This window comes from Centropristis striata, chromosome 18 (genome assembly GCF_030273125.1).
Source record: "Centropristis striata isolate RG_2023a ecotype Rhode Island chromosome 18, C.striata_1.0, whole genome shotgun sequence".
NCBI classification, from domain to species: Eukaryota; Metazoa; Chordata; class Actinopteri; order Perciformes; family Serranidae; genus Centropristis; species Centropristis striata.
Window position 1 is genome coordinate 8,821,114 of NC_081534.1, and position 7,418 is coordinate 8,828,531.

Genomic DNA, 7,418 nt, shown 5'->3' on the forward strand with positions numbered 1-7,418 from the left:
GTGTGTGTGTGTGTGTGTGTGTGTGTAATAGAGTATGGGTGTTATTGACTAACGGTCATTTCGGTCCTTTAGATTGAAGACATGTTGATGAAAACATAGGAAAATATACAAAAATGCAGAATAACAGCTATGCAAACTTACATTTTAGGAGCACAGACATGTATAAGCATGCAGTACATTTATTCATTTATTGCAAATGGTTGAATTAGATTCGGCTAGAAAAGTTTCTGTTATATGAGGGAGCTCTCAAGGAATCCGAGCAACAATTAGGATTCTGCTGTTAGAACTGATCGGCCCTTTGACACAATAATGGGCATTAAATTTCAGTTAAGAACAAACAAAGAAAGTCGGATTGCATAGAAGTCTGTGAGATAATGAACCTACTTCTCACTTGATCTAGTACCGCTGTAAACATTTCACTAATGAGTTTATAGTCTCAATTGCTAGCTTCAAGTCTTCTTTAACAGAGTATAATGTTCATTTGGTGAATAATGGTCCCATTTAGAGTAAAATAGATAAAGCAGAGTATGCTTTTGGGCGGGGCTACCTTGTTATTCGTCATGTCAATCAGGATAGAAGCCTAGTATTACGTGTTCATGTTGGTGTGCATTTGATTAGCTGTGAACTTGTTTTTGGTTAACTGTGAGTTATTGAAGCTTACTTGGTTTTTGTCAAATCCACCCCTTTGTCCAAAATTGTTAATGCATTGTTGGTTTTGTCTTAAAATGGGATTTGTTGACAATCAGATAAATATATCACCATCCTGATCAGTGTGAATTAACTTCCTAAACTTACCCTGGTATTTTTCACATTTTTCCCGAATACTAAAACCTGAAATAACTTAATAAGAGAAATAGGTATGTTTCTGGTCTAATACCTGAAATGATTACCTGCCAAGTGACAAAGCCCACAGGCCTAGTTAGGAAGTTTCTCGTCCTTGCAGCGTTACTGTTCAGTGGACTCAGTGCTGTCATAAAGGCTGCTGATTAAATCATTTTAATCTTCTCTATGGCAACATTGTGAAGTGGGCGTTGATAGACTATACATCCTATTCCAACCTGTCGTTCATCCTGATTGTGGAAAAGAAGGAGCGAGGTCTCTGATTGCTTGCTTGGCTCTTTGAATGTAGGTCAAGTGCTGTGCGTTTGGCTGCTTCCGAGCTTGATTAGGGTTTTATTATTCAAAAACAGACCTTTTCATGAGGAGATTTAAGACTCGAGAGGGAACTGACGACATGCAGAATTGGAGACGGACTTCCAAGCCGTGGTACAATTTGGCAGTTTCCCCTTAATGCTTTCCCTCTCATCTCAGTTGTTGGAAATATTGTGAAGATTACAGATCCCAAAGAAGAAAGAACTTTCTCTCCCCACAGAGTTTTGACAGGATGACAAGCTGGTCAGGACCACGCAAAACTTGAAATAATTTCCTGGGCTGGGAGTCTTTGATAGCTCGGTGAGGGGGCAGTGAGTGACACAGACCAAAACAAGTGTTTCCTTTCAGCTGGTAGCTTCTGCCTCTATGCGCTGCTCCACTGTGTTCATGTGCAGCAGAGACACACTGTAGCATGCACACATTGAGACAAACATACATGTACAATAACACTAACACACACAGCGTGCTGCAGATGAGAACAGGAGAAGTGCGCTTTGAATTATTGAGCCAAGCTGATAAAAATAGGTGTTCAAAAGAGGCCCTATTAAATATTCAGAGCCGTATCTTACTGTAAGCAATTCATGGCTGACAGTGGTGAGCTCTTTCTGGGCATCCTTCTGCCCGCTCATTTCACAGATGCAAAGCTTGAGTGAGAAACTCCCTCAGGAGGAATATGATTTACATCACAAATTATGTTTCCTAATGTTTTGGCTTAAGATGAAAAAGCGTTACACGGATACACACCACCGACCAAAAACTAAAAAGTTTGGGTTTGGTTGTTTTGGTGCTGCATTAAATAAAGAATGGAAATGAATAAACACAACTGACAGTTGGTTTTGATTCTCTGTTCTGCTTTGATGTTCTGCTCCCTGATTACACCAACACACAGAACAGCTACAGTAGTCACAACATTTTATTGTTCATCCATATTTTTCAAAGCCCTTAAAAACTGTATAATTCTCTATAACATTAAAAAGAAATATACTTTTGCCGTAACTAAACTGTGCGCTGACAGCATGTAAAGTGCTTCAAAGTTTGATCGAGTATATTCTTCAATATGTGAGTATACTAAACAAAGTGCAGAGTGCAGTGAAGTTTTTACACATATAATTATTAACACAGTCATCAATATGAATAGCATGAACATGTACACATGCATTTGTTATGATTACATCACTTATTATCAAAAAGTAATGGACAACATTGCTAATAAAGCCAAACATCAAGTAAGTACAACAAGTCAAGACATAATAAACCAGCTAATATTACTCACTAGTCCAACAGCAAGACGACTAGCTCGGGCCAAGCATGGATTAAACACATGGTAGACTGTGTGTCTGGGGGGCCCCCCACCTCTAAGGGCCTCCAAAATTCCACCACAATCCTACTTGTCCTGCTTATTTTTTAATTAAAAAAAGGAAAAAAAATCAAATTAACACATAATAAACACACTTTTGGTTAAAGAGGTAAATCTTGTGATTGGTTGGCTGCATCTATTGAGGTCAGGTGACCATGAGATTTTCATCATGAGATCTTGGATAGCAGGATGTTGGAACTTCTGTTGATGACTCACTCATTTTTGCTAATGTTAGGCTATTGCATCGTTGCATCTCTATGGCATGGTGTGTGATATTCTGTATGACTTAAAATAAAGCCTACCCTTTTCTTTAGATTTTCTCTCTGATTAGGGACCTTCAGACTAAATTATATGCAGAGTAAATGACTGTACATTGAATAGGACAAAAAAAAACCCTAACACATTTATAGATCACAAGTAAAAAGTAAAAACTGTTATTATACAACCACAGCTACAGTTTATGACATGAAGCTTCAGTATGGTGGGTTTCAACAGCAGAACTAAATGATGGTATCCAGTGAACAGGAAGTTTTCAAAGTCAATATATTGTCTTTTCTCCTCAAACACATGCTGAAGTCAGGGTTTGTTCACACAGCTGGAGGGCTCAAGCTTCTGACCTGATTATGTAGCTACGGCTTAAGACTGCTTACAATAAGTTTCAGGCATACAGTAGCAGAGCCACTAAACCAGGATTCTCTCCCACCATAGAAGAAGATTGTCTCAACCAGTTTGTGACATTTTTGGAATCTTTCTTCAACTTGCATGCAAGTATCAGAGAAGCACACCTAATTACATTTAATCACAATCAACCAATATATTGAAACATGATAAGACATTAGCATGAAATAAATTACCACTATGTCGGAAATGTCAGATCAATTATATTAATGTACTCTTAGTCCCTTTTAAAATGTCAAAATGTGACCGGACCTCTAGTTGACAGCTTTGACCCTGAAGAAAACCGTGCAGAAAAGCCAGCAGCATCTGCCTCATCAAAATTCAGGCAGCACGCCTGCTCTAATCCATGGTTGTTGTTCTGAGGTCAACGTTTTCATAAAGTCAGCTTTTTTTCCCTAAAAAATTTGAATGCAAATTTACAGTTGAAGCACCCTCTGAATTCACCTGAGGTTTAGGGTGTATTCACACTCAGGATTTGGTTGCACCAACTAATAATATAATGAATTACTATGTTTCTGTGGAAATTAAAAAACTCTTCAAAATAATAGTCTTTATTATTAATCTGGAAATGTCTTACTAAGTTTTAGCCTTGCTTCCGACAGGATTTGGGAAAAGTCTAATCTACCAACTAGCGTCGCTACTAGCCCCGCTACTATCGTTGCTATTAGCCCCGCTACTACCACCGCTACTAGCCCCGCTACTAGCGCCGCTACCGTAACGCCGGTGATCTCACTACGAGCCGAGGGACAGCTGAGCCACCAGAGACCCGCAGCAGCTTGTTTATTGCCCATAAAATCAGTGGATGTGTGTAAAGCGTGAAAATAAATAATCTTGCAGAAAGCGAAAACTGGAGAAGCGAAGCAGCAAGCAACACTCTCTCACAGACACACACACAACAAACATCAATTTCTGTCGCTTTACATACGTCATCTGGTATAACTGATACGATTGGCTAAGAGCTACCTACAGACGCTTATGATAGACATTCTAAGCGCCCAATAAACGGCTCCAGAGGATCTTAAACCACACCTCCTACGGAGAAATGAACGGTTGGTTTCCAGACTAATCTCATTTGTGATTAGTCTGGTGTTAGCCATGGCTAACATTCAAAGGCAACTGCTAGTAAACAGATCAGATGCAACACCACAGCTTCACAACTTAAAGGTGCAGCACGTAAGATAAAGAACTTTTCTAAAAATGAACTTACATTTTCAACAGAATGTGAGGAAGGAATAGATTTCAAACATTTTATCAAACATGTCTATGTATTGTGTTGCAGAAACATCTACTGAAATTAGCATGCTAACCAGCAGGGCACCAGTCTTTTGGCCGTTTCCATTGGGGTAAAAAGTGGCTGCTGGTAAAGCTTCAGGTCACGCCCTCTCTAATGGCCGTTCACTCGGCGTTTCTCCATTACAAAAAAAGGCCCCAGAGGAATTTTTGAGACTGTGGAGGTGACGTATGGTTTTCGATCGTCATGTAATCGCTTAGCGATAGTTTCGACCGTGTCGTCACATATGCAACAGATTTAATATGGGAGACGCACCAAACGTAAACAATAAGGAAGGAGACGCCGAGATGGAAGGCGCAGAGCTGCTGTGTTCATGCACATGGAGGCGATGAGAGGACTACTTGCTACTTTGCCGGCTTTTTAAAATGGCGCATGTTGTTGTGGGGTTGAGTACTACGTCACCTCCCACTTATCGTTCTATCCAATCATCAACCAGGCTTTTTTCAGGGGAGAAAAATGGCCCTGTTCAACCTTTTCAACAGAGCCAAAACATTGCTGGTCAAACGGCCACTACGTGCGGCTCCCATTCAAATTAGGGGCGTTTGGGTGTGGGAGACTCTCCTCATTCAGGGTATTCAACTATAGTGTAACACGCCTTTTGAAGCCAATATGAAATAGTGGTGAAACGGTGGAATGACAATTTCCAGGTCCGTCATGTGATGCCCCTAAAAGACTTACATCACTATAGACATGTCTGTATATCAGCGGTCAGCGGTTTGGGCCAGTCCTGTTAGTTTGACCTACCCATCCACTCTGAAATCATCTGTACATGGGTTTTGTCACTTGTTTTACTACGTCACCATCTCCCTCCTTTCCGTCCTGCCATAATTACAGTGGCTACTGGAGGTCAAGGTCTTACAACAAAAGAAAAATGGGTCGCGGTAAGTTGTTTGCACAGGCGACCTATACAACCATTTTTTGGGGTGAACACCATCTGTCATATACTAGCAAGTTAACTTTTGTTACTTCAGTGAAGCAATAGCTTCACGTGACAGCTCCTGGGTAAAAATATCTAGTAACATCTAATCTCCACATAAAAACTAGTTTGTAAAGTTAAAGACCTGTCTTTGCTCAAGTGTCCTCCCTTATATTATTCCGTTCATTTTGCTGCAGAATCAACAAAAACAAATCCAGATATCTGTTTGCATTTGAAGAAAATAATCACAAAGATAAGACAAGGCTCTTGCCTCATGGCGCCAGCAGCCACAGCACAAAGAAAAAACTACTTTACTTTCTTTCAAGTATCAACACCTACAGCTTCCCTGACACGTCACATAGACACAATAGAAGGGCTGTTTACTCTGTTACATAATTACATAATTTCACTTCTATATGAACTCCTACACTACTACATGTATATATATGTAGAAGCTGCCTTAGAGAGTAGTCTCTGTACAGTCTTTAAATTCAGGATTATAGCAAACAAATGCACTGCAGGGATTTTTCTGCTGCACATCATTATTGAACTACTGCAGCGTTTCTGCTTCATCTCAGTCAGATACCATCAGGAAAATATCAGGCTTTGCTCTCTTTTTACTTATGAGACAGTGCAGTGCGTCAAGATGAGTTTTGTGTTCAAATTTGCTAACTTTGGCAATAATACAAGCCCTGCCAAAATTAGTAGGTCTAGTTATAGTTTCTATTCTATTATAAAGCCTTTTTAGGAACAAGTTCAGCATATGAGATCTATACATTGACGAAAATATTATAAAAAAGGCGCCACTTAAATGTGTTTTGCTCCCTTTTGGTTGATGACATGATGACTTGAATGATTTGTCTGTCTTATTTTTATGTTTTCATTTTATATTAAATTAATATAATAATATAATATAATATAATATATAATAATATAATAAAACATTAATATTAAAAATGTTGTTGATGTTTAAAAGTGACGTAAGTTACCTAAACAACATAAATTACGTTTAAAAAAAACGTGATTCACAAACCGTCAGCCACATAAGTTACGTAAAAAACTGAACTTACATAAAAAGTAATTTATTTCACATGAACCCCGAACACGAACCCTGTTCTCCACCATTTGTCTGATCCCATTGACTTCACATTGGTATTGTATATGTGCTGCTGGCATGTATTTTCCACACATTAGATGCCACCAGCATGTTAAAAACATGCTTATTTCACATGATTATGTAAGATCGGGCTTGCTAAATGTTAGGCTAAAGCTAACTTCTCATTAGCTATCGCTACCCAGCAGTTTCCTCACCATTGTACGGTCTCTCCAAATGAATTAACTACGACTGTGGATCACAACTCATAAATAGAGTATGACTACTACAGCATCATTTTCACAGAATATGGCTCAAGCGTGGCATTACCGTTAGCTAAGGTGCTAACGGTAATGCCATGTTGTTCTGTATGTGTTGCATTATAGTCATTTTATACATCCCATGTTAAACAAGCCACAATACGCCAACTATTAAACATATAACCAGCAATTATTTCCATTACAACAACCAATACAGTATATCGTTTCAGAATAACTATTTCAACTATTTTGTGTCCTTGCATCAACCACAGGAACCTGACCTGCCTGTCATATGTGATGAACTGCACATATACCATAACAGCAGGTTCAAAACCTTTTACATGTTCTCTGCAATACTGAAACACTGGTATGCGGAGGAGGGAGAGAGAAATGAAGAGAGATGTGTTAGTGTAAGAAAGTAAGACGGAGACACATGATTAGGTGTAATAGAAGAAAAAGAGGCTCAGTAGAAAACAAGGGGGCTATGATGAGATGGTGTGAGAAAGGTCCAAGGTGACATGGCCATAGGAGGAAAGGAAGGAAAGACTTGCAGGGGGAAAAGGAAAAGGAGGGGGGAGATGAAGGTCGCAGGGAGGGTTGTGTAATAAGAGGGCGAGGGAGCATTTGAGGGAGTGAGGGATGGATAAAGAGCGGGAGAAACTGGGGAAAAA